Here is a 26,031-nt window from a genome sequence, read left to right as displayed (position 1 = left end):
TTATGATCTGCCTAGAACTGCACTAGGTCTAGGTCTTGGGGATACAAGGGAAGAACAAGGCAAGAAATCTATCTCATGATGAATCTGAGGAGAAAGTATGTGAAATGTTACAGAACCCTACAGGAGGATAGCTGAGTAGGAAGGCATGTAGGACATCGAAGTACATAGCTAGAAAATGGTCCAGACGAAGTTTTTGAAAGTAGAGGGGGTCTTCATGGGACCATGAAGTACAGGTAGGAGTAAGACAGCATCCAAAGAGTTAGAGAAAGGGGATATTCTGTCCTAAGCACAGAGACATGGATGTGAGGGTGGGAAAGCAGAGTATGGGTCTTCCCATAAGGATGGGACACATCATGATGGCTTAGAACACCAAAAAGGAGAGGTGAACAGAGAATCCTTACCAGTTACTGAAAGGGTGAGTGAGGGGTGCAATGATGAAAATAAAACTTTCATTTTCCAACTACTCAGAGTCAATTTTAAAAGAATTGGCAGGTAGATAATGCACATTACCTTACTGATATATATGGACAATTGTCAATTGTACTTTCGGTTCTCATTAGAGAATTGAAAACTTAATATATTTCCCCTTTTTTCAATTAGCACAAACAGAAAAATGAAGATAACCAATCTCAAATAAATGACATTTTAAAATGACATAAAAAGATTCCTAAAGGATATAAAATAGTCTGAGAGTCACTGGCAAGGAAATTTCCTTTCTACTCAGAAGCCAATGTGCAGGGCTACTTTTACCATGTAAGAGCAATTAATCAGAATCAGATTTGCTTTCCTGCCTCAAACCAGGACAGGCTCAGGAAAAGCACACTGGTGGCAAGTAGGATAACCAGCTTTTCAGAAAGGTGACCCAGGGTGCACCCATATTAGAAACCCCTCCTCCAAAAAATAATATATAATAAATGATTATATCTATATATATATAACTACTTTAATATAAAAATATATGAAAAATGGGTTTTATTTTAAACTCTATAATTGTTCTATAGTATTTACCTTTCAGTTACATAAATCCTATTATGTAAGACAAAAAGAATTAGTTAACAGTGGCAATTAATGGGGCACCTGGGTGGCTCAGCCGTTGGGCGTCTGCCTTCGGCTCAGGTCATGATCTCAGGGTCCTGGGATCGAGCCCCACATCGGGCTCCCCGCTCGGCGGGAAGCCTACTTCTCCCTCTCCCATTCCCCCTGCTTGTCTTCCCTCTCTCATTGTCTCTTTCTCTGTGAAATAAATAAATAAAATCTTAAAAAAAAAAAACAGTGGCAATTAATTATAATTAATAGTAGGACTGACTAAACAGATAATACATGTGATAAAAAATGACATTATTTTTATGTTTCTGTCTTCTGATACAAATTTATTTTAACTCTTCTAAAACTTTTTATTGGGTATTTAACTTTTGTAGGCTATATTATTGTATATTCTTAAAGTATATAAATATGAGACTTTTAAAGGGAGAGTAAAAATACAATAGAAACAGATTTACCTATATTTAGTAAAAAACAACATTTCTTTCTCTCTGATATTATAATAGGGTATCTTTACTCTTGCTGTTTCCTTTTCCAATAATGCTTCTCTGGACTGCCCGCAGCCTTCAAGACACCCTTCCTTTACCTGGTGGTAAAGCTGAACGCAGTCACATGTAAAATTCTGTTCGACTTATGGTTATGCTCCTATCAAGCTCACATTACACTGCTCTGGTGTCAATCCAATGTGGTGACACCAAGCTAAACAGCCTATCAACAAAAGCATCTCAGCATGGAACACTCTGGTGTTTCCTTACTAGCAAGAGCAGGGTTTTAGCCTGGAATCCGTTTCCAGCTCTCCAAAAACTATTCCTCCACTTGGTACCTACATGCCTATTTTGATGGGCCAGAAGTCTGTCAATCAGCTTTACTGCACATATGAATTCATCACAGAAACTGTCCGTGTCCAACATGCTCACCGTTTTTAAAACACTATGAAGCATATTGGATGTCATAGTAAGTTCTACTTCTTTTTCTCAGGGAAAATGATTTTAAAGCACTGAGGTAATTCAAACTTGTGAATTCAAAACTTTCCTCAACTTGTAAAATCAAAGTTGGATTCCAAGTAATGACAATTTTAGTAAATAAGGAAATTGAGAAAGTCCTGTTTGACTTGGCTGTCCTCTGGTGACATTTTTTTGTTCGTTTAGAAGCAGGCTTATTTCTAAAAAGTGAGTCTTTTTTTTCCTTTGTGCATGAGTTTTTGTCATATCCTACATAGAACATCAAATAACTCAGGTATAATTCTTTCCTAGGCTTCTTGTGGCCTCTTCATAGATCATCAAAGAGTTTTGGAGAAACGGCAAATAAATTTCTGTTTTACTATAATACTGTCCTCCATTCTCATTCTCAATGTATTCCCAATTAGTGAAGTACATTCTTCTTACCCCACTCTTTGAAGATTAGATTTAGAGCAGGCCAACATTTTAACATCATTTCTATGGCCCTCAATACTGATAGCCATCTTGTAGGCACATACCTAAAAAGGCTAATTCCTTCTATTTCTATCAAGTCAAAAAGCTCAAGTGCTTCTGTTTTGAGGAACCTAAAAGTGACCGAAAACTTCATTTTGTGAGTTTCAATATCACAGGTAAGTAAATCACACCCCTTTTTAGCAGTGTTGTAGACAGGGTGTAAGGATATTCAGCAGGTGAGACAGTTCCATTTGTTTGGTAAGAAATTTAAATGCTGAATGGAGTTACTAATACCTACACTGTCCACTAAAATGCAGGTAAATAAGCAAAGTCTAGCTTGGATAGGATATTTAGGGTATCAACAATCTTTTGTTTTATGGTTTCTACAGTTTCATTAAAATCTTCAGAAATCAAGAAGATGATCTGAAACTACAGTTTTCAAGCCCAAATACTGAAGAGTTGGAAGGAACATTACTCTGTTGCTGTGGCTCAAGGAATCACTTGACATGTTAAGGAAACCATGGTTGTTGGACAGATCTGACAAAATTAGCTCTATTCTGTAAGAGGGCAACACATCTATTACCCAATATTACCCCCAAGGCCATTTTAACTGAAATTTACAAACCAGGCAATGCAACTTAAATTGGTGTCATAGAGAGATCAAGGGAACAATACGATAACGTTACTTGTTTGGGTGGTATACCCAAGATAATTCAGCAGAGACTATTTTCAACTAAGCCCTGGTGTCTTCTTGGGAGACACAAAAGCTTCTGACTAATTTAGAAGTTCTTGCGTGTCTCATCCTAAAATGGTGAGATTCAGTCTCCCTATGTGCTTTCATATCTCCTTCTCCACCATGTCCAATTTTCTGCATGTTTTGCAAGATGCTCTCCTTTGGTTATTGATTTCCCCAATCTAGTTGTATGACTCCTTCCATCTGTCACTATTTACCAGTCATTTAACCTTCTTCTTCTGGGGTTTCTAGGTCATCCTGGCATTGGTATTATAATCACCCTCATTTTCATTATCTGAACTCTTAGAAAATATAGTCACAATATTCACAATGTCAAAACTTAAACTGGCGCTGTGGTGATGCAAAGCACAACAATTAATCAACAAACAGAGTCAAAGATAGATGGACCGTGAATACTCATAATTACAATGTACTTAAGGTATACACTCAAGTTGCATCAATTGGAGTGAAACAACAATGGTTGATTCATTAGTGTGAACTTCAAATCACAGTTGGCGATAGAAGGGGAAACATAGTGACAGCAACTAAGGAAGATAAATAATCTATGCATTATCTATTTAGCACTAAAAACAGCATTGCTTTCTGCATCTATATTTGGGCTGCCAATGGGTTTTATACTTTTCCCTGAACCTCTGGCATCTATCACCAAAAAATAAGATTTTCTGTATCCCAGGGATGGAATTTCTGGGATATGGGACTCTCAGTTCTAAAACCAGGAAAGTTGTTCAGGCTGGCAGGGCTCAAACATTATTCAGCATAAATTCTTACAAAGTTTGAAGGAGAAAAGAACCATAAAGCCAATCATCTTATCAAGACACGATGAAAAAATACATAGAATAGGCCATCATGGAAATCATGATCCATATTTGAAAATGGGCTATGTGCAGAAAAAGATGTCTATCTGAGAACTGACCAATTGGACCTACACAAAGTTGAAGACATTCAGGAAGGCTCAAATCAATACAACTGATGATCATGATGTTAAAAAATACAGAAGGAACCAAATCTGGTGCAGATGAGAATAAATCTCTGTACCTTTACTTTTATACATCATCAAAGCTAAGCTCTCAAATTCTAAAGCAAATATCGAAACATTAATAAACCCCTATTCTAATGTGTTTAAATATCTTATATTTTCATTTTTTTGTTATTTAGTATAAGTAGGCTATTAGTGACTCTTCCCCCCCATCCATATAGCCAATGCTGATTGGTTGTTTCCAAAACAGATATTCATCTGAAAATGAGCTCATTTCTATTAGTAAGGAATTAAACCTTTTATTTGGGGAAACTTTAGAGGACTATATGAACATATTTAGCTAAACTCAGTGGAAGCATCACCAGGGACTATTCCTGCTCATTCATCAAAAATGCTCTAACTTATATCTGGAGCAGTACTTCCCAAAATTCAGAAACACTATGTTAAAAAATTATGTAGTTAAATATATTTGAGGAACACTGGGTTTAAAAAGTGTCCAACAGTATTCCTTATTATAGATTCCACATATTTTTTAAGATTTTATTTATTTTAGAGAGAGAGAGAGCGTGCACACGCAAGTCGGGGGAGTGGCAGAGGGAGAGGGAGAGAGAGAATCTTAAGCAGGCTCCACGCCTGGCATGAAGCCCAGTGTGGGGCTTGATCTCACAACCCTGAGATCATAACCTGAGCTGAAATCAAGAGTCAGACGCTTAACCAATTGAGCCACCCAGGTGTCCCCACATATTTTTTAAAAGGCTCACATGCAATGAGCACATTAAGAGTTGGAAAACACTTCTCTGAAGCCATGTTCCACAAACTACAGTTTGGGATACACCCATATAAATGTAACAAAATGTTAAAGTAAGATTCTGTTTTAAGTTCATTTGAAGTTCCAAGACAATAGGAACCAACTAGACCTATATACCAAGGAGAGGTGCTGGATTACCCAAACAGAACTTGTGACAGAGGTGTCTCAGTACTGGATTTGCAAACACTGGCTGAACACATCTCTCTGTATTCTCAAAAAGATGCTGGCTAGGCTGTGAGAAGAGTTTGGAGTTGAGAAGTGGGGATTTTTTTTTTTTAGGATTTATTTAATTTGGAGAAAGAGAAAGAGGGGGTGGGGCAAAGGGAGAGGGAAATAACCCTCGAGCAGACTCCTGGCCAAGCACAGAGCCAGACATGGGGCTTGATCCCAGGACCCTGAGATCATGACCTGACCTGAAATCAAGAGCCAGATGCTTAATCAACTGAGCCATCCAGGCACCCGAGAAGCAGGGATTTCTTTAAAGATCTTTTTGAAACTTTTAGGTTTGCCTGCAATGCTTTACCTACATGGAAAAGAGCTAAGGGTTCTTCCCTCATGTCAAGCGAATGACAGGGAGTTCAGTGGCTCACTTAGATAGGTAGCTTGGTATGTGCCCCCTGCACTTTCAGGGTCAGAGGGAACTGATTTCTGATTTAAACATGAAAAATTTAACAAGTGAAAGAAAGACTGTGGCTGAAGCTGCCTGCTAGGTGACTCAAGAAAGGAGGCCTGATTTGAGGATCTAACTCTACCTCACTACTAGAAAGTCAAAACCCGTATCTCCATGGAGGAAGTGAAGGCCAAGTGCAAGACAAAGCACCGTAGGACAGTCTTGGATCCTGCATTGTTGGAAGTAAGGAGACCTCAGCAGAGAAAAGTCCCCAGATGCCTAAGGTGTGAAGAAGGAATCAGAGGTGCACAGCCTCAGGAGATGGATTTATCATCAAGAGAAGTGCAACCAAGAGGACCCCAGCTGTTCATGAAAGAGCCTGCAAGGAGAAGGGCCAACCTAAACATCTGCCACTGGAAGAGCAAGCTGGCAGATGGGCATCAGCTAAGCAAGTTTGATACTGCCTCCCACTTCTCTCCCATCTCCCCACCCAACTCACCTGGTGTGTGGGAATGGGGAGAGGATGAAAGAATAAAGGAAGAAGCTACCCAGCACACAGAAGATACATTACCTATGGATGAATTTCAGAGTTTTCATTCTTACCTGAGACTTTTCATATTGATAACTGAACCAAGACTTGTTTGGAGACTCAGGTAACCAGAGGACTCATTATTACTAAGAGTGAGTAGCAAGCTCTGGGCACCCACTGAAATTTTATTCAGAAGCAGAAGAATATCTAGTCCCACTGAGTGAATTTAGAAAGGCAGTTGTGAGGAAAAAATAAATTTGTGTTATACCCTACCATGTAACACTCAACTAACATTTTATTAAAAGTACCACTGGCTTGCTGGGAAGTACCTGAGGTCGATCCTGTCATTTGGTGACCCAGAGCCCTACTGCAAGGAGGAGAAAGGCAAGCACTATCTTGCATTTTTATGGCAGTTTCAAGTCCAGCATCTCAACTCGCTCTCCCAACCATATGAGGTAGCTGGATAGGTATGACTGTTCCCAATTTTACAGAGGAGAAAACTGAGGATCAAATCTGGGACTTGACTTAGCTAAAGTCTCAAAGCTCAAGCACTGGCAGCTCTAACTTTAAGAACTCTTGTCATCCAAACTCCTTGTTCAGTGATTTTTCCAACATATATGTTATTTTATTTAAAGGACAGGATAAAAGGTCACTTACAAACACTAGGATCCATTTCTCTTACATGACTGAAAATAATTTCTCAGTGAATAAAACCGAAATAATTATAGCTGTTAGGATTTTTTAGATAGCAACATCAGCTTTGAAATAAAGTCAAGAGCAGCATAAAACAATATGACCCCAGGCAGAGTAGATTAAAGCCTTTTTCCAAATCCAGGCTAGTTGCTCTTTATAGCTGGATGGATTTTGTTTTTCTTCCCTTAAATAATTTTCAGTGGTAGTGTGTGTGTGTTGGGGGGAGGCTCTTTGATTACACTAAAGCAAAATCTTGTATACAAGCAACTCCTTTGGCAAAAAGCACAAGGCCAATTATCACCTTTTTTTTTTCCTTCCATTTTTTTCCCCCACTGGCACAAAATCTAAGAAAATCCTCAAGGTGCAAATGATTTGCAGTCTATTTAACATCATGGTTATTTATTTTTATGAGACCTCATTATTGCTCTTTACCCTAAATTATAGGTACATTCTTGGCTCCATTTCCCATTCTTCGCAAGCCCCAGAATAGTGGGGTTTTTTTCCCTATATTTCTAAATAATCTTCAATACTTCATCAATCAAATATGTAACATCTCACAGATGATGTGTGGGACCAAGGCTAAGATCTGCGAAATCCAGTAGTCTAAGCCAGAACTTTGTGCCTATATTATGCCACTGGAGTTATTTCCACTCCATTTTTCCCTAAACATTCCTTGAAGAGAAATATTCTCCATCTACATGTCCTGATCTAGTTCCTAGAAACTGAAAGAGTGTTGTTGAATTAAACTACCCATAACCCTATAAAGGTCACGTTACCATTATCCCTTTTTAAGACAAAGCTCACTGAGCCTCAGAAAGGTGATGTAACCTTCCCAAGTCATAGAACTGGCTAAAAGAAAGTCAGAACCTGAATCTAGATACCCTGAGTTCCAGTGTCTGTGTGCTGATATTACACTCCCTGTCTTTGGCAATTCCTTCCATAGAATGTTCCCTGTAAGCTCAAAGCGACAGAGCTACGGTTATTTTGTTTACTTAACCCAATGAATAAAAAAACCTTGTTTTTAAGAAACAGAACTCTAACTTTTTTCATGGAGAAAAGATATGCCCAATAAACTAATAAGTGAGGGGGGATAAGGAACAAATGAAAAAAGGAAGGAAGGAAAGAAGGAAGGAAGGAAGACAGGAAAGACAAAGAAAAAGTGGGAGGGGATAGACAGAAAGAATAAGGAAGAGCATTCCATGTTATCAAGTCAAGTCATCAAATTGAGTTTGAACCTGCCTTTCCAGTTTTATTTACCACTTCATCCTATGCTCCCATTAAACTGGTCTACGCTATACTGGCTGTACTGAGGATAAGGAACTAAAAAAAATGGATTTGTATATTGATCTGCTATCACACAACCTGCTAAATTCACTTATTAGTTCTAGAAGCTTTTCATAAATTCCACAGTATTTTCTATGTAGATGATCATTTCATCTATGAATAAAGACAGTTTTTATTCTTCTTTTCCAGTCTAGATGCCTTTTCTTTCTTTCTTTTTATTCTTGTCTCACTGCACTGGCAAAAACCTTCAGTACAATGCTGAGCAGAGGTAGCAAGCATGTATTTGTACACTTTTTTTAATAACAAAAATAATTATTTTGCAGGTATTGAATAAAACCTAGGGAAGTTATAGGTGAGTAAGAATCAGTCCCCAGAGGGGAAAGAGCAAGATGGCAGAGGAGTAGGAGACCTAAATTTTGTTTGGTCCCAGGAATTCAGCTAGATAGGGATCAAACCATTCTGAACACCCATGAACTCAACAGATCGAAGAAAAGAATAGCAACAACTCTCTGAACAGAAAAGTGGCCACTTTCTGGAAGGTACGACATGGGGAGAAGTGAATCTGAGGCAATATCTGGGAGGATAGATGGCGGGGGAGGGGGCCTCCATCGGCCGCTTCTGGCAAGTGATAGAGCCGCAGAGCACAAAATCAGAACTTTTAGAAGTTGGCTCCACTGAGGGACATTGCACCAGTGGCTAAGCGGGGGTAGAACCCTCACTGGGACAGTGTGGTCTCAGGACCCTCAGGGTCACAGAAAGACCGGGGGTGCCTGAGTGCGGCAGAGCTCCCAGGGATCGGAGCGGGGAAGCCGGCTGCAGAGACGGAGCCGAGGCGCGGGCTCACAGCTCGGGGTTGCCATAAACCGTGATCCGCGGCACAGTTGGGCCCCTACTCTTCCAGCAGGGACCCACAAAGTGGCAGATCTGGGGAGACTCCCCTTCCTCCCCTGGGAGGAGTGGTGTGGGAGCGCACCGCAGGGATCTACTGGGTTTGGAGACTCCACACGGGGTCGGGAGCCAGAGATAGATACGCTCGGTCACAGGCTGGGTGAGCATGGAGTGCGGCTGGAGACCAGGGAGACAGGAGTAATTGACTGTTTTTCTGGAGGCGCACAGAGGAGCAGGGCCCCGAGTTTGGGGCGGAGATTGCGAGGCCGCCATTTTCACTCTCAACCTCCAAAACTGTGTGGAAAGCTTGCAGGGAACAAAAGCTCCCAAGAACACACCCGAGCAGATTACTTAGTGTGGATCGGCAAGGGCAGGGCAATTCCACTTCCGGCTAAGACATGTGGGAACCGTGGCAACAGGCCCCTCCCCCAGAAAATCAGCAAGAACAGCCAGCCAAGACCAAGTTTACTGATCAATGAGAACGGCAGAATTCCAGCGCTAGGGGAATACTGCACATATAATTCATTGCTTTTTCCCCATGATTCTTTAGTCTTTCATAGTTAATTTTTTTAATTTTCTTTTTTTTGTTTTTCTTTCTTTTTTTTTGAATTTTTCTTTTTCCCTTTTTCAACCAACAACTTATCAATCCCTTTTTTAAAAAATCTTTTTTATTTTTCATTTTTAGAGTCATATTCTATCCCTTCATAGTAGTTAACCTTATTTTTCGTATATAGATATATAGGTTGTTCTCTCTTTAAAATTTTGGGATACAGTCCTTCTAATAGACCAAAATATACACTAAATCTCTAGTGTATGGCTTTGTTCCAATCTCCTGCCAGATCACATTCTCTCCCTTTTTTTTAAATCCTCTTCTTTCTTTCTTCAACTAACTTCTTATCTTATCAATTCCTTTTATAAAAGCTTTTAAAATTTTCATCTTTACAGTCATATTCCATCCCTTCATTGTATTTACCCTTATTGTTTTACATATATAAGCTTTGCTTCCTTTAACAATTTGGGAGGCACTTTTTTTAAACAGACCAAAATAAACCCAAAATCTAGTCTATGTCACTGATCTATGCACCAGCCTAATCATATTTGATCATATTCTGGTTTATTATGTTTGTTTGTTTTTTTACCTTTTTCTTTTTCTTTTTTCTTACATTCCCTTTCTTTTTGCCCAGATTCAGATCTCTCCTGATTTGTTTACTGTATTATTTCTGGGGTCGTTGTTACCCTGTGAGCATTTTGTTCTCTCATTCATCTTTTCCACTCTGGACAAAATGACAAGACGGAAAAAAATCACCTCAAAAAAAAGAACAAGAGGCAGTACCGACTGCCAGAGACCTAAACAATATGGACATTAGTAAGATGTCAGAACTAGAGTTCAGAATGACAATTTTAAAGATACTAACTGGGCTTGAAAGAAGCATAGAAGATATTAGAGAAACCCCTTCTGGAGAAATAAAAGAACTAAAATCTAACCAAGTCAAAATCAAAAAGGCTATTAATGAGGTGCAATAAAAAATGGAGGTTCTAACTGCTAGGATAAATGAGGCAGAAGAGAGAATTAGTGATATAAAATACCAAATGATGGAAAATAAAGAAGCTAAGAAAAAGAGAGATTAAACAACTCCTGGATCACGAAGGCAGAATTTAGGAGATAAGTGATACCATAAGACAAAACAACATTAGAATAATTGGGATCCCAGAAGAAGAAGAAAGAGAGAGAGGGGCAGAAGGTATATTGGAACAAATAATAGCAGAGAACTTCCCTAACTTGGGGAAGGAAACAGGCATCAAAATCCAGGAGGCACAGAGAACCCCTCTCAAAATCAATAAAAATAGGTCAACACCCCGACATCTAATAGTAAAACTTACGAGTCTCAGAGACAAAGAGAAAATCCTGAAAGCAGCTCAGGAGAAGAGATCTGTAACCTACAATGGTAGAAAGATTAGAATGGCAACAGACCTATCCACAGAGACCTGGCAAGCCAGAAAGGACTGGCATGATATCTTCAGAGCACTAAACGAGAAAAATATGCAGCCAAGAATACGATAACCAGCTAGGCTCTCATTGAAAATTGAAGGAGAGATAAAAAGCTTCCAGGACAAACAAAAACTAAAGGAATTTGCAAACACGAAACCAGCCCTCCAAGAAATATTGAAAGGGGTCCTCTAAGCAAAGAGAGAGCCTAAAAGCAGCATAGATCAGAAAGGAACACAGACAATATATGGTACCAGTCACCTTACAGGCAATACAATGGCACTAAATTCATATCTTTCAATAGTTACCCTGAATGTAAATGGGCTAAATGCCCCAATCAAAAGAAACATGCTATCAGATTGGATAAAAAAACCAAGACCCATCGATATGCTGTCTGCAAGAGACACATTTTATACCCAAAGACACCCCCAGATTGAAAGCGAGGGGGTGGAAAACCATTTACCATGCTAATGGACACCAAAAGAAAGCTGGGGTGGCAATCCTTATATCAGACAAATTAGATTTTAAAACAAAGACTGTAATAAGAGATGAGGAAGGACACTATATCCTACTTAAAGGGTCTACCCACCAAGAAGATCTAACAATTGTAAATATCTATGCCTCTAACATGGGAGCAGCCAATTATATAAGGCAATTAATAACAAAAGCAAAGAAACACATTGACAACAATACAATAATAGTGGGGGACTTTAACACACCCCTGACTGAAATGGACAGATCATCTAAGCAAAAGATCAACAAGGAAATAAAGACTTTAAATGACACACTGGACCAAATGGACTTCACAGACATATTCAGAACAGTCCATCCCAAAGCAACGGAATACACATTCTTCTCTAGTGCCCATGGAACATTCTCCAGAATTGATCACATCCTAGGTTACAAATCAGGTCTCAACTGGTACCAAAAGATTGGGATCATTCCCTGCATATTTTCAGACCACAGTGTTTTGAAACTAGAACTAAATCACAAGAGGAAAGTCGGAAAGAACTCAAATACACGGAGGCTAAAGAGCATGCTACTAAAGAAAGAATGGGTCAACCAGGAAATTGAAGAATTTAAAAAAAATTCATGGAAACAAACGAAAATGAAAACACAACTGTTCAAAATCTTTGGGATGCAGCAAAGGCAGTCCTAAGAGGAAATTATATAGCAATACAGGCCTTTCTCAAGAAATAAGAAAGGTCTCAAATACAAACATAACCCTACTCCTAAAGGAGCTGGAGAAAGAACAGCAAATAAAGCCTAAACCCAGCGGGAGAAGAGAAATCATAAACATCAGAGCAGAAATCAATGAATTTGAAGTCAAAAGAACAGTAGAACAGATCAAAGAAACTAGGAGCTGGTTCTTGAAAGAATTAACAAGATTGATAAATCCCTGGCCAGACTTCTCAAAAAGAAAAGAGAAATGACCCAAATAAATAAAATCATGAATGAAAGAGGAGAGATCACAACCAACACCAAAGAAATACAAGCAATTATAAGAACATATTACGAGCAACACTATGCCAGCAAATTAGATAATCTGGAAGAAACGGGTGCATTCCTAGAGATGTATCAACTACCAAAACTGAACCAGGAAGAAATAGAAAATCTGAACAGACCTATAACCACTAAGGAAATGGAAGCAGTCATCAAAAATCTCCCAACAAACAAGAGCCCAGGGCCAGATGGCTTCCCAGGGGAATTCTACCAAACATTTAAAGAAGAATTAATACCTATTCTCCTGAAACTGTTCCAAAAAATAGAAATGGAAGGAAAACTTCCAAACTCGTTTTATGAGGCCACCATTACCTTGATCCCCAAACCAGACAAAGACCCCATCAAAAAGGAGAATTACAGACCAATATCCTTGATGAAAACGGATACAAAAATTCTCACCAAAAGACTAGCCAATAGGATCCAATAGTACATTAAAAGGATTATTCACCACAAGCAAGTGGGATTTATCCCTGGGCTGCAAGGTTGGTTCAACATCTGCAAATCAATCAACGTGATACAATACATTAATAAAAGAAAGAACAGAACCATATGATCCTCTCAATAGATGCAGAAAAAGCATTTGACAAAGTACAGCATCCATTCTTGATCAAAACTTTCAGAGTATAGGGATAGAAGGTACATACCTCAATATCATAAAAGCCATCTATGAAAAACCCACAGTGAATATCATTCTCAATGGGAAAAAACTGAGAGCTTTCCCCCTGAGGTCAGGATAATGGTAGGATGTCCACTCTCACCACTGCTATTCAACATAGTATTAGAAGTCCTAGCCACAGCAATCAGACAACAAAAAGAAATCAAAGGCATCCAAATCGGGAAAGAGGAAGTCAAACTCTCACTCTTACAGATGATATGCTCCTGTATGTGGAAAACCCAAAAGACTCCACCCCAAAACTACTAGAACTCATACAGGAATTCAGTAAAGTGGCAGGATATAAAAGCAATGCACAGAAATCAGTGGCATTCCTATACACCAACAACAAGACAGAAGAAAGAGAAATTAAGGTGTTGATCCCATTTACAATTGCACCCAAAACCATAAGATACCTAGGAATAAATCTAACCAAAGAAGCAAAAAATCTGTACTCAGAAAACTATAAAATACTCATGAAAGAAACTGAGGAAGACACAAAGAAATGGAAAAACGTTCCATGCTCATGGATTGGAAGAACAACTATTGTGAAGATGTCAGTGCTACCTAGAGCAATCTACATATTTAAAGCAATCCCTATCAAAATACCATCCACTTTTTTCAAGGAATTGGAACAAATAATCCTAAAATTTGTATGGAACCAGAAGAGACCCCGAATAGCCAGAGGAATGTTGAAAAAGAAAAGCAAACCTGGCGGCATCACAATTCCGGACTTCCAGCTCTATTACAAAGCTGTCGTCATCAAGACAGTATGGTACTGGCACAAAAACAGACACATAGATCAATGGAAAAGAATGGAGAGCCCAGAAATGGACCCTCAACTCTATGGTCAACTAATCTTCAACAAAGCAGGAAAGAATGTCCACTGGAAAAAAACACAGTCTCTTCAACAAATGGCGTTGGGAAAATTGGACAGTCACATGCAGAAGAATGAAACTGGACCATTTCCTTACACCACACACAAAAATAGACTCCAAATGGTTGAAAGACCTAAATGTCAGACAGGAGTCCATCAAAATCCTAGAGGAGAACACGGGCAGCAACCTCTTCCACCTCAGTCACAGCAACTTCTTCCTAGAAACATCACCAAAGCAAGGGAAGCCAGGGCAAAAATGCACTATTGGGAATTCATGAAAATAAAAAGCTTTTGCACAGCAAAAGAAACAGTCACCAAAACTATAAGATAACCAACAGAATGGGAGAAGATACTTGTAAATGACATATCAGATAAAGGGCTAGTATCCAAAATCTATAAAGAACTTATCAAACTCAACACCCAAAGAACAAATGATCCAATCAAGAAATGGGCAGAAGACATGAACAGACATTTTTCCAAAGAAGGCATCCAAACGGCCAACGGACACATGAAAAAGTGTTCAACATCACTCGGCATCAGGGAAATCCAAATCAAAACCTCAATGACATACCACCTCACACCAGTCAGAATGGCTAAAATTAACAAGTCAGGAAATGACAGATGTTGGCGGGGATGTGGAGAAAGGGGAACGCTCCTGCACTGTTGGTGGGAATGCAAGCTGGTGCAGCCACTCTGGAAAACAGTATGGAGGTTCCTCAAACAGTTGAAAATAAAGCTACCATATGACCCAGCAATCACACTACTGTGTATTTACCCCAAAGATACAAATGTAGGGATCTGAAGGGGTACATGCACCCCGATGTTTATAGCAGCAATGTCCACAATAGCCAACCTGTGGAAAGAGCCAAGATGTCCATTGACAGATGAATGGATAAAGAAGAGGTGGTATATATACACAATGGAATATTATGCAGCCATCAAAAGGAATGAAATCTTGCCATTTACAATGACATGGATGGAACTGGAGGGTATTATGCTGAGCGAAATAAGTCAATCAGAGAAATACATGTATCATATGATTTCACTGATATGAGGAATTCTTAATCTCAGGAAACAGGCTGAGGGTTGCTGGAGTGGTGGGGGGTGTGAGGGATGGGGCGGCTGGGTGATAGACATTGGGGAGGGTATGTGCTATGGTGAGTGCTGTGAATTGTGTAAGACTGTTGAACCACAGACCTGTACCTCTGAAACAAATAATACATCATATGTTAAAAAAAAAGAAGAAGAAGAAGATAGCAGGAAGGGAAAAATGAAGGGGGGGAAATCGGAAGGGGAGACGAACCATGAGAGACTATGGACTCTGAGAAACAAACTGAGGGTTCTAGAGGGGAGGGGTGTGGGGGGATGGGTTACCCTGGTGATGGTTTAAAGAGGGCACGTACTGAATGGAGCACTGGGTGTTATACGCAAACAATGAATCATGGAACACTACATGAAAAACTAATGATGTAATGTATGGTGATTAACATAACCTAATAATTAAAAAAAAAGAATTAGTCCCCCACTTAAGGATTTCATGACCTGGTGGAGGACCTCTTTTTAGTGGTAAGATGGACAACCAAATAAAACCCGAAAGATAAATCAGGACAGGTCCTTGAATAGTAAAAGTAACAACTGCAGCAATAGGAGCCTTAATATTTACAGAAGGATTGATATAGGCCAGGATCTGTTGAAAGTTCCTGATATGTATTAACTCATTTGACTCCTAAATCTTATCCCCATTTTATAGGTAGGGAATAAGAGACACAAGAAGATAAGTGACTTGTGTCCCTACAGCCAGTGTTCTTAAGTGCTCGACTAAATTGCCTTCATCTTCATTAACAGGTATTGAGTGTCCACTCTTTGCTAATTACTATGTCACTTTCAATTACTTTAATTATTACAATAATCTTGTTTTTTAAATGAAGGAACTGAGGTTCAGAGACTTTAAGTGACCTCTCCAAGGTCACCCAACTAGCACAAGACTCAAACTGAGGTGTTCTCCCTCTAAATTCAATATCCTTTCCACCACCCTCTGATTTCTCTTCAAATAGCTAATATTTATATAGTATTTTGCAGCTTATAAAACTCATGATCACATTTATGTCTTAAATGGCACTTAAAGAAATTGAGATTTTATTCACTAGGCAAAGGAGAACCTCGGTCAGTTTTTAAGAGAAAGGAAAATGTGAATGAGAGAAGAGGTGTTTCTGGAAGGCCAGGGCAGCATTGTGCTAGATGGACTTCCCAGGGCAAGTGTACAAGCCCAGGAGTTAGGAGACACTGCAACTCTCAGGAGGATCCACATTCACCTCTGAACCTATGAGTCCTTCCCTCCAAACTCATTTGCCAGTCAGAAGAAATCCCATTTTAAATAATGTTCCTGGAGGGAACTCCCAGAAGAGCAGAGATAATAAAAGTATTTCTTATGTCACTTCTTCTCCCTGCATTTAACTTTCAGGAATATTTTTGTTAACTGAGAAGAGCACACCAAGGAACCATTATCACTGATACAAGGAGAAAACGGACGGTAGATTTCCTCAGCTGTGTCCTGTCGGTGTCAACAATTTAACTAAACATATAATAGTCATAACCTCATCAGTGTTAAATTTTCTAGGTTTCTGGCACATAGCTCTTCATCTCCCTCATTAAGTTCATAGAGTGTTCTTTGGTACATTTGCTCAGTATGAGGATTTCAGTTTCAACTGGCATATATTGGAGTCAAATAGGGGAATGGTTTTTCTGCCTTAAGTAGTTAGGAGAATAAGAGAACATGTGAAATGGCCCAATGCCCAAAGCCAGGTACTTGGCAAATAACAGCAGATATATTTGACCCCATCCATCACAATCCTGCCCCATTCACCAGGGGTGGATCCAACACAGGTAGGCCAACCAAGCTAGAAATATGAACAGTTATTTAGTTTTCATTATCTTCCTTGCTGCATGCCCTGCATACTATTTCCTGCTCAGGGATTCCCCTCATTCAGAAATGGAGTCTTGAGGTCCTCATGATTACACTCCCACTAGGATGGTGACTCCAAACAAATTTCCCCAACCCAAATCTATCCCAATCCCTCTTCATTTTATCCTAATTTTAACATGTTAGCATTATATACTCAACTAGGTCAGATGAAAATGATTGTTACAATATCATTCAGGCAAATATTTAAGGGATAGCAAGCTTGATGTGATTTCATTCCCAGGGGTATCTACATTTTAAAAAGGAATGTCTTAACCTATAGATGAAGTTAAACTATAAAGATAGAGCACTATGGAGCTTCAGGGTGGGGGCTCTTCCAGCATCCATCAAAAATGCCCTGTGAGAAACAGCTAAACCCTCATCGGCATACTTAGGCCTCAACTCTCCATCTGTAACATAGGGATATAACCCCAACTTTATAGGATTATTATAATATAGGGATATAATTTGACCTCACAGGATTACTGTGGGGATTAAACCACTTGGTTAATCATTGTTACAAACCTCTCAGAAAGCTATAAATTACTATGCAGAAGTGAGAGGTTTCTAGTGACTTCTGAGTTTTGCCTTTAACCCACTTTATCTACCTCCACTGGGGTCTGAAGAGATGGGAAACCCCCTGCACAATGAGCCTATTTCAGTCAGATAGGATTGTGACTTCTAGCTCTATTACTTGCTGAGCTCAACTACAGATTAGTTATCCAAGCTCTAGTTTCTCAACCACCCACAAAAATATAGTCCCGATTTCTTGGATGGGCTGAAGAGAGACCACTTTTACCACTGGAAACAGAGACCGTCTTGGACCTACTCACTAAGTTGTCATACCAACACTGTGACACTGTGTGAACCAATAACTGAGCCAAGAACATGCTTCAAGAAGAAAGATAAAACTTGCCACTATTTTACTTTGAACGAGAGCTCCACTCCCAACCATAACAAATCTTTATATTTTTATCGAGAATGGGTTTTATAGCACTTCAAAGCCTGCTTTCTTCTTCCCAAGATATTAAGGCATAGTGTATACCTTCTGTCACTACTTCGCATGCCTAGTTTCCTTAGAATATTAGGGGTCTACTTGATTATCTATAAGTAATTAAATTCTAGATATTTGAGGGGTATTAAATTATGGGAAAATGAGGATTTCATAATTCCTAATCAAAATGTCACCGAAGGACAGTACTGAAAAATATCCTGGGACATTCACTTTATCTTACAGAGTGGGGAACTGAGGCCCCCACATACTAGAGTTATGAGGCAGATCTGAAATGTGGACCTGTGGACGGTATATCCACTCTACCATATACTGTTCCCTCCCCTATGTTGTGCATGCCATTGGCAGTAATGCAATCAGGAGGTACCCTTTCTTATAACTACCATGTTTTGCCATTGTTCTCTAGGAATTAATAAATAACATCCCACCCATATTTTAATCTTCTTCTTCCCTTCCCATGGTTTTCTCATCTTTCCTCCTCATGTTTCAGGTCAGTGCTGTGAACTAATAGGGCTTTAACTCAACACATTTGCAATGACCAATGGAATGGATGAATAAATGGCTGCCCAAGTACCTGTCACCAGCACTTGTTCTCTCTCATAAGATACAACCACAAGGACACTGGGGAAAATGGGGGTGTGGAGGACAGCTCAATGGGCCACCTGCAGTAACGTTCTGTGGCCTATAGCCAGTGTGCATACTCTGAGAGAGAAGAAAGAAGGGACCTCACCATGGGGATGGGAAGAATGCTGCCCCCTGCCAACCATCTCTGTGGTGGTAAGGCTGATGACAGCATGCAGAGCACACAACGCTGGCTCGATGCCAAACATCTGGGCTCAAAACCAAGCAACCAAGTTGTTCAAATCAAGGAAAACCTAATCAACAAATATTTTCAATGCCTACTATGCGCATTCAGAGAGCCGTGGTTAGAATGGATGACATTTGAGTCTTAGCCCTACAAATTCCACTGTTCTCTGTTCCAGATGCCTGATATTATATTAATCAAATATTCATGTTTTGAACTGAGCATCTGTTGGCATATGTTGATGTACACACAAAACCAAAATAATGAATTATTTCTCCAGTACATTAATGGTACTCTTGTCAAGCTCCCTAGAGTGAGGCTGAGGATAGTTTACTTCAAGCCACTGGCCATTTCTAAGATTGCCATCTTTCTTGCTGTTTCCTGCTCTATCAGAATGCAGAGAAGCTAGGAGGGCCATGCTCCCTCCCTTAGCTCCAGGGAGATATTCAGGTGAGGACACCACCAGAGGCAACATCTTTCCGAAATCACTGGTTGCCTTTAGGCTCCAAAGCACTCAATGCCAAGAGGGAACCTTGTGCATAATTTGGCATCTGTGGTGCTCTAAGAACAAAGGATATAATATCCTTTTGTTTCTGGACATCCTAAAGTAAAAATGACATCTTGACTGACAATTATGATTTTGCATTCTTTTATAAATCATGTTATTTCTCAAAGAACTTAAAGCAGGTGAATGAACAGTCAGTTGCCTCCTTTCAGGCATTTCTCCTATGAGGACTGCCAGGGCCTTTACTAATATTACCACCAAGGACTTTAGTCATGAAATGAATAAAGTCAAGGGATTTGCTTTTAGCTTGCTTTAGGCCATTTACTGTTTTCATTCTTCAATAAGAAGAAACAGTCACTGAGGTGAAGTTGGGAAGACCTCTCCATATGTGATTGCAGTCTCTGATTTTTCAAATTCCCCTAGCTGTTGTCAAATAGGCTTGTACACACTTCAGTTAGTACAATCTTGCTTGCCTTCCCTGCTTTCACAATGACCTCTAAGCTACTCAAAGTCATCAGGTTCTTCCAGAGGCCTCACCTCCTCCAGGCACTATGGCACCAAGGACGAGGACCTGCACGATGATTATGACAGGGAGTTTATGGATAAGGAAAGAGGAACCACTAAAGCCATGCTTACTCATCACATTCCCAAAAGGAAATTAGAGGTAAGAATCTGGAAATTTGGGTGTCAACACCCTGGGGTTTGTGGCTTCCTCCTTAAAAGTGTGAAATCGAAGACCCCATTGGTCATTTCCCTTTTAAACTAACCCTGCCCACTGGACAGGGTGATCTCTGAAGCTGGTCTGCTCCATGAGCCACCAGGTTTTCTTACTGTCTATGCTCAGCTACTTAAGAAAAAGTACATTAAAAAGTATTTTTCTCAGGAATTTCACCTCTAAATCTCTGCTTCTTTTCCTAGGCACATGAATAAAACTGGACAACCTCTAGGAAAACTAAAAATTCCTATATCCATGGACTATGCTATTCTGGACAGTGCTCTGAATAAAATTAGAAAAAGACGCCCCACGGGGAGGATGCACCTACAGACACATAGCTTGACAAGTAGAGCCTGGGCCAGATTTTGATCCTGCTGACTTGCCTCCTTGGTTTATGGAAATCTGGTAGTACTATCTCACCCTTAAACCCAGAAGCTGGATTAGGTTCTAAATTGTCTGTCTCCTCTCTTCTGAGCTCCACTCTGAACCCCTGTACTATAGAAAATATCCCAAGTCTCTTTTCAAGAAGAAAGCTTTCCAAACTGCTTCATCAACAACAAAAGTTTCAACCCAAAAGTCCAAACTCCTTTTATATTCTCAACCCCACCACCAGCCCATTAATGACCTCACAGAGGAGAAAGGGTTTTTGGGAGACGGGTGGAGGATATCCGTACCTCCTCTTGCCTCTATCTACATCCTACTAATTTTGTTCTATCTTTCTCATTTGACCCTTTACTACAGTAGTTCTCCACTAACTCAACTTTTTTGTTACCAACTTTGCTTGTCTGCCCCAAAATGGAAAGACAAAAATTCTAAAGCAACAGTGCCTATACTCTTCCCATGCCAACACCTCTGTGGAATTTTGTAACCCAAAGATGACCCTAGCCTACATGCTGGAATTTCTTTACCATTGAAGAACTATTTCTGCAAAAAATTTTGAAGTTGTCATGTTCATTTAAAAAATAAGATGATAAAACACACACACAAGCCATTATTTGTAAAATGCCTACAGATGATGAAGAGGAATGCATATCAATATATACACATGCATGCAGATGAACGAGGGAAAACATGTGTATGTGTCTACCCATGGAGGCCAAGACGAACCTTTCAACTGAAGAGAGTGAAAGGAAAATGACAGGATTCAAGAGTGATTTCAAATTTCTTGTAGCTTTTCCTTCTAGTACACCCTCCAGACTAAAAAAAAAGTATTCTCAGAATTCCACTTAAATTTGATACCTAAATTAGCTTCAAAAAGCAGTCACATGGGTAGCATATATGCAGGGGTTACCAAGCAGGGGTCTCATTGTGGTATGAGAATGATTGCTAGCTAGAAAGGGGGATTTTCTAGTCCTCTTCTGGTATTGCTTAGCTAAATAAACTCTGACACCTCTGCCCTTCAGTGCTTGATATCTTAGATTCTTTCCAGGATTTACTAGTGTTCTGTGGTTATAAAAGTTACTTAAAAGTTATGTGGATATTTAGAATAATGACTACCATGTCCATGATAAACACCAATGCCACCACCATTATTATCCTGACTTCTTTTCTTTCTAGAACAATTTGCAATTGCCCGGCTATACCTGTACCTTAAAGAGGTAAACAAAAGATTGATTTCTCCAGTTTGCAAGGAAGAATAGATAGAGAATTTTTAGTGACTTAACCAATAAATCTGGGTGGTGCCAATTTTAAACTTCACAAATGCCAAAGAGCCCAGTGCAAGACTGTTTCAAACTCTAATGATGGAAGACCCTTCTAACTGGGTTTCCACAGTAGCTATCAAGGGTAATAATGGAAAGTCCAAGAAAAACTTGATCTTCAGAGAGCTTGGGCTCTGCTTATGGTCTTGAGTTTGGGCCAGGTGCTGACTTTTCAAATGCTTCCCAAATACTCCCTAACCTAACAATTTGGGACATTCAGTGCTAACTCAGTGTGTCTTCCTTTTACCACGAGCATTCATGCAACTGTTTATACTGCTTATAACTTACAAGGTTGGACATGTCATTCCTCCACTACACAAAAAATTAGACTCGGCTTCTTAACCCAAAGATATCCTAAATAAGAAGGTCATTTTGTTTTTGTTTTTGTTTTAATATAGGGCGTGTCATGAATTGGCACACCATCCTTACACAGGAGCCATACTAATCTTCTCTGTACTATTCCAATTTTAGGATATGTGCTGCTAAAGCAAGCGCAAGGTCTATTGAGAGAGAGAATGGTAAGTGGTAAAAATCACAGGTTTTGGAATCACACAGAGCAGCAATAACTTTACGTATCTATGTTAAGAGAGGGTAGCACCTGAGAATACCCAGACGTGTTTTTTGCATGGATTATTCTTTCCTTACCTCATTTGGATACAGTTGTTGGCACATAGATGTACTCAATAAATATTTATTGAATGAAATTAATCCATTCTCATATTGAACAAATTTACTTTCACTTAAAGGGGACTCCATAATCTTTAAGTAATCTGATACTGTGCTCCTTGCAATTTCTTTAAGGTAGAGTTCTGAGTTTGAGATATTGGTGTCTTTCTTCCACCTCATCCATAAAGCTTCCCTGACAGCTCCAGTCTAACTTGCTCTCTTTTTTCTGACCCCCTGTTATACTTATTCCAGGTTCACTCACTTTGGCACACATACGATATCTTAACTTGCCATGTAAAATGGGTTTCATAAACACATCATCCTTCCTAAGAGCCTATAAGTTTTTCAAGGGCAAAGGCCATGTTTGATATTTATTTTGATGTCCCACAGTACACAACACAATCTAGAGCCCATAGCAGGCTGTGAACAAGTACCTGTTAAACTGAGTTGCATTTTAAGAACAGCATTCCATTGCCAGTGATGATTTTGTTTCAGAAAATTATCAAAAGGCTGTATTCACCACTCATTTCACCCAAATTAAGCCCATGGGTCTCTACACTTGAAGTGCTAGTTAGGAAGCAGAGGATCAGAAAGCAGCTGCTTACTTTCAACAAAGAAGAGATTGCATTTCAGCAATGGGTTGCAGGATTTCACGTATTAGTCACTAGTGACTCCTGGACAAACCCTTTGGTCTTATCAGGAATAAAAAGTAACCAAGAGACATGTCAAATATCAATTTCCAATTACTCCTCTGTAACGCATTTCTGCCACTTGGGAAAACTCCCAAGGGATCTGTTGCCCCTTATCAGCTCAGATCGGGCTTACCTTTCAAATAGGTAACACTCGGCCGCACCCAGTTCAGCCTCAATATTACAATGTCCTTTTCTGACACTCACATTGTCTTGTGAAGTCTTCAATATTGGCTTACAGTGTCACCGGAGACCTGGCCCAAATGTGGAAGTCCTCCTGATATTATACCCTGAACCATTTGCACTGGAGTGGGATGGGGATAACAAACACCTGCAGTGAGCTGTTGTCACTAAGGTTTCCTAAGCCTTAACTTGCACTGAGATGCTGAATGTGGGCACAAAGACTCATGCAGCACCTTTGCATCATCAACTCCAGCCAAATGGGAAAGAAATAAGAGAGTCTTAACTTTGATACTCAAAACACAGAACAGCATTTCTACCCTCCAGATCACAGAAAGCAGGCCACAAACTAATTGAAAAAATCTTTGGTATTAGGGATGTTAAAACTGAGGATCTGCAAAAAACCAGAAATCACATGTCCCTTTTATTACAAAGTAATGGGAAAGAATTTGGAAAAACCAGGAAACATCTCTGGGTTCATAAATCAGCCCAGTTGGAGGGAAATGCAAATGGCCAGCACCTGGAATGAGCCTTCATCTGGAGCCCGGAGAGCAGCTAGGCTGTTCACTGTGATTAATGACTTGAGTGAAAGGTCTCAGTTGAGGCTGAACAATTAACTTGTTCTCCCCACATCTCAGAACTCTCCACAGCATAACTATGTCTTCCCTGATTGTTCATATTTACTAAAATGCAAGCCAGTCTGGGAAGCTTCGAACATGTCATCGGACTATTTCTGACAATTGGGAGAGTCCTGGTGTTTGACAGGACTACTTTCATCAAATCATTTGTGTTGACTCTGCATGCACGTCTCAACCTTTCAGTTCCTTTTCAAGTTTAAGAACCATCTTATAAGAGGCAATGGCATTGGCCTCGATCTGTCGAAGAAAAAAAATTTCAGCTCAGGGGATTGCAAATGGACAGCATATGGCCTGGCTTGTTTCTGGTCATTCCCCAAAAAAAGTTCTTAGGGAATTGAATGTCCATGAGATTAATGGTTCCCTCCTGTCCTGCCTTTATCCTCTGGAATAGGTTTCTCTAATCTCTTTCAGACCCTCTCAAGCATTTACATTAAACCAATCATTCCTCCTGAATCTACAACCAAGACTCTGATATGACCTACTAGAACTTAAGGAAGTCTCCAAACCTCCCTCCCTTTCTCCTGGAGGTGAATTTGTAGATGGGAAAGAAAGACAGGCACCTCAGAACCTCATTTTGTATGTGGAAGTACCCAAGGAATCTGGTTTCTTCATTTGACCTTCTAAACCTATTTCATTTGTGACAAACGGACGTACGCAAAGTGGATACGGCCCCACACGTAGTAGGATTGGAAGGGTACTGAGTGGCTTGGCTAAGAACATCCACCCCACTGGCCTGCCATAAGAGCTAATCCTTTACCTCCCCTTTGCAACCCCATCCACAACTACTTTTGTCAGTGAAGGCATCCTGCCTCCAGAAAATACAAAGATACATCAAAAACAGTAGTAACAACAATGATAACAATAATAGAAGCAGGAACAACAATAACATGTATATAGTAGTTACTATGGGCTACAAACTCTAAAACACTTCCCTTATATCAACTCATATGATCCTCACAACAACGCTACTAAGATAGGTGTTGCTATTATATCCAATTTACAGAGAGAGAGAGAGAATAGCCAAGTAACTTACCCAAGATCACAAAGCCAGGAAGTGGCAAAGCCAGGATTCAAACACAGGTCTCATACTGAAGCTCTTCATGCTACCCTATAAAACCCTATATTGTAACTATGCTCTCTAGAAATATTGGTCCCCACCTGCAACTGCTGATGAGATTAGAGAAGCAACCCTTCCAGCACAGCACCCACTTAGGAGTCAGGCTTGGTAAGTCCTGTTTCTGCTACTCAGTGTGTAACTTCAAATGAGTTCTGAATCACTGAGCTTTAGTTGTTCTCATCTGTAAAATCGGTAATGTACTAAGACCTACCTTATAAGGTTTTTGTGAGAATTGGTGAGATAATGCATATGCAGGACAGTACAGTGCCTAGAACATGGGCACTGTAATAATCATAGTTATGGTTATTATTAATCTGATTAGCTAATACTAACTAAAGCAGCTGGAGAAGATGAGCAGAAATGATCACAGCTTGGAATGTAGATATGAAAAAGCAGATCAGTGTGGTGACCCAAAGAGACTAGGATACTAGGATAGTAAGAAGTACTGGTAAGGGACACCTATGTTCCTGGTCTGACCCAATTTACACAGCCTCTAGGTTAGCTTATCTCCACGAAAGAAAAAAATTCTAATTTTAAAAATATACTACATCAAGAAAAAACAAAAAGATGTCCAGACTGGGAGAATTAGAATATTCTCCCTGAAATTCCTGGTGCAAAAGCGAGACAGTGAGTCATCCTTCACAGCCTCCTATGGCTGCTCCAGCATCAAGCTTGGAGCTGCATCCTTCATTCTGCATTTGCTACTTGCTCCTGCCGACCCCTGACACATCACATTCTTTGCATCAATAAGGACTGGTGCCAGAACACACTAAATTGCCTTTGACTACATTTAACTGATCTAGTATTTTTTTATGATTCTTTCTTGTTGTACCATTTTTCACTTTTGACTTTATAATTCTCTGCTGACTTTAAATAAAGCATTGCCAGACTACCCAAGGTGGTTTTTAATAGAGATTTAGGGGCTAGGTTGTGCTGTGGTTTGGATTCAGATTCTACTCCAGCAACAAGGGGAAATTAACTAGGTGGTTTCATCTCAAGTGCCCATTTATACTCAGAATGGACAGTTTATC

General features: G+C 39.7%; 1 protein-coding gene and 1 non-coding gene across 5 annotated transcripts in view; both read right to left on the bottom strand.

Annotated features, from left to right (window-relative positions):
* Positions 1–26,031, bottom strand: part of LRMDA (leucine rich melanocyte differentiation associated) — a 1,116,706-nt gene that overhangs the window by 164,958 nt on the left and 925,717 nt on the right. The gene's annotated exons all lie outside the window — the stretch shown is intronic.
* LOC113923968 lies at positions 22,099–22,201 on the bottom strand. Its single transcript, XR_003520476.1, has one exon. It is a non-coding gene; the product is annotated as a U6 spliceosomal RNA (small nuclear RNA).

This window comes from Zalophus californianus, chromosome 15 (assembly GCF_009762305.2).
Source record: "Zalophus californianus isolate mZalCal1 chromosome 15, mZalCal1.pri.v2, whole genome shotgun sequence".
NCBI lineage: Eukaryota > Metazoa > Chordata > Mammalia > Carnivora > Otariidae > Zalophus > Zalophus californianus.
This window is presented reverse-complemented; position numbering and strand designations above follow the sequence as displayed.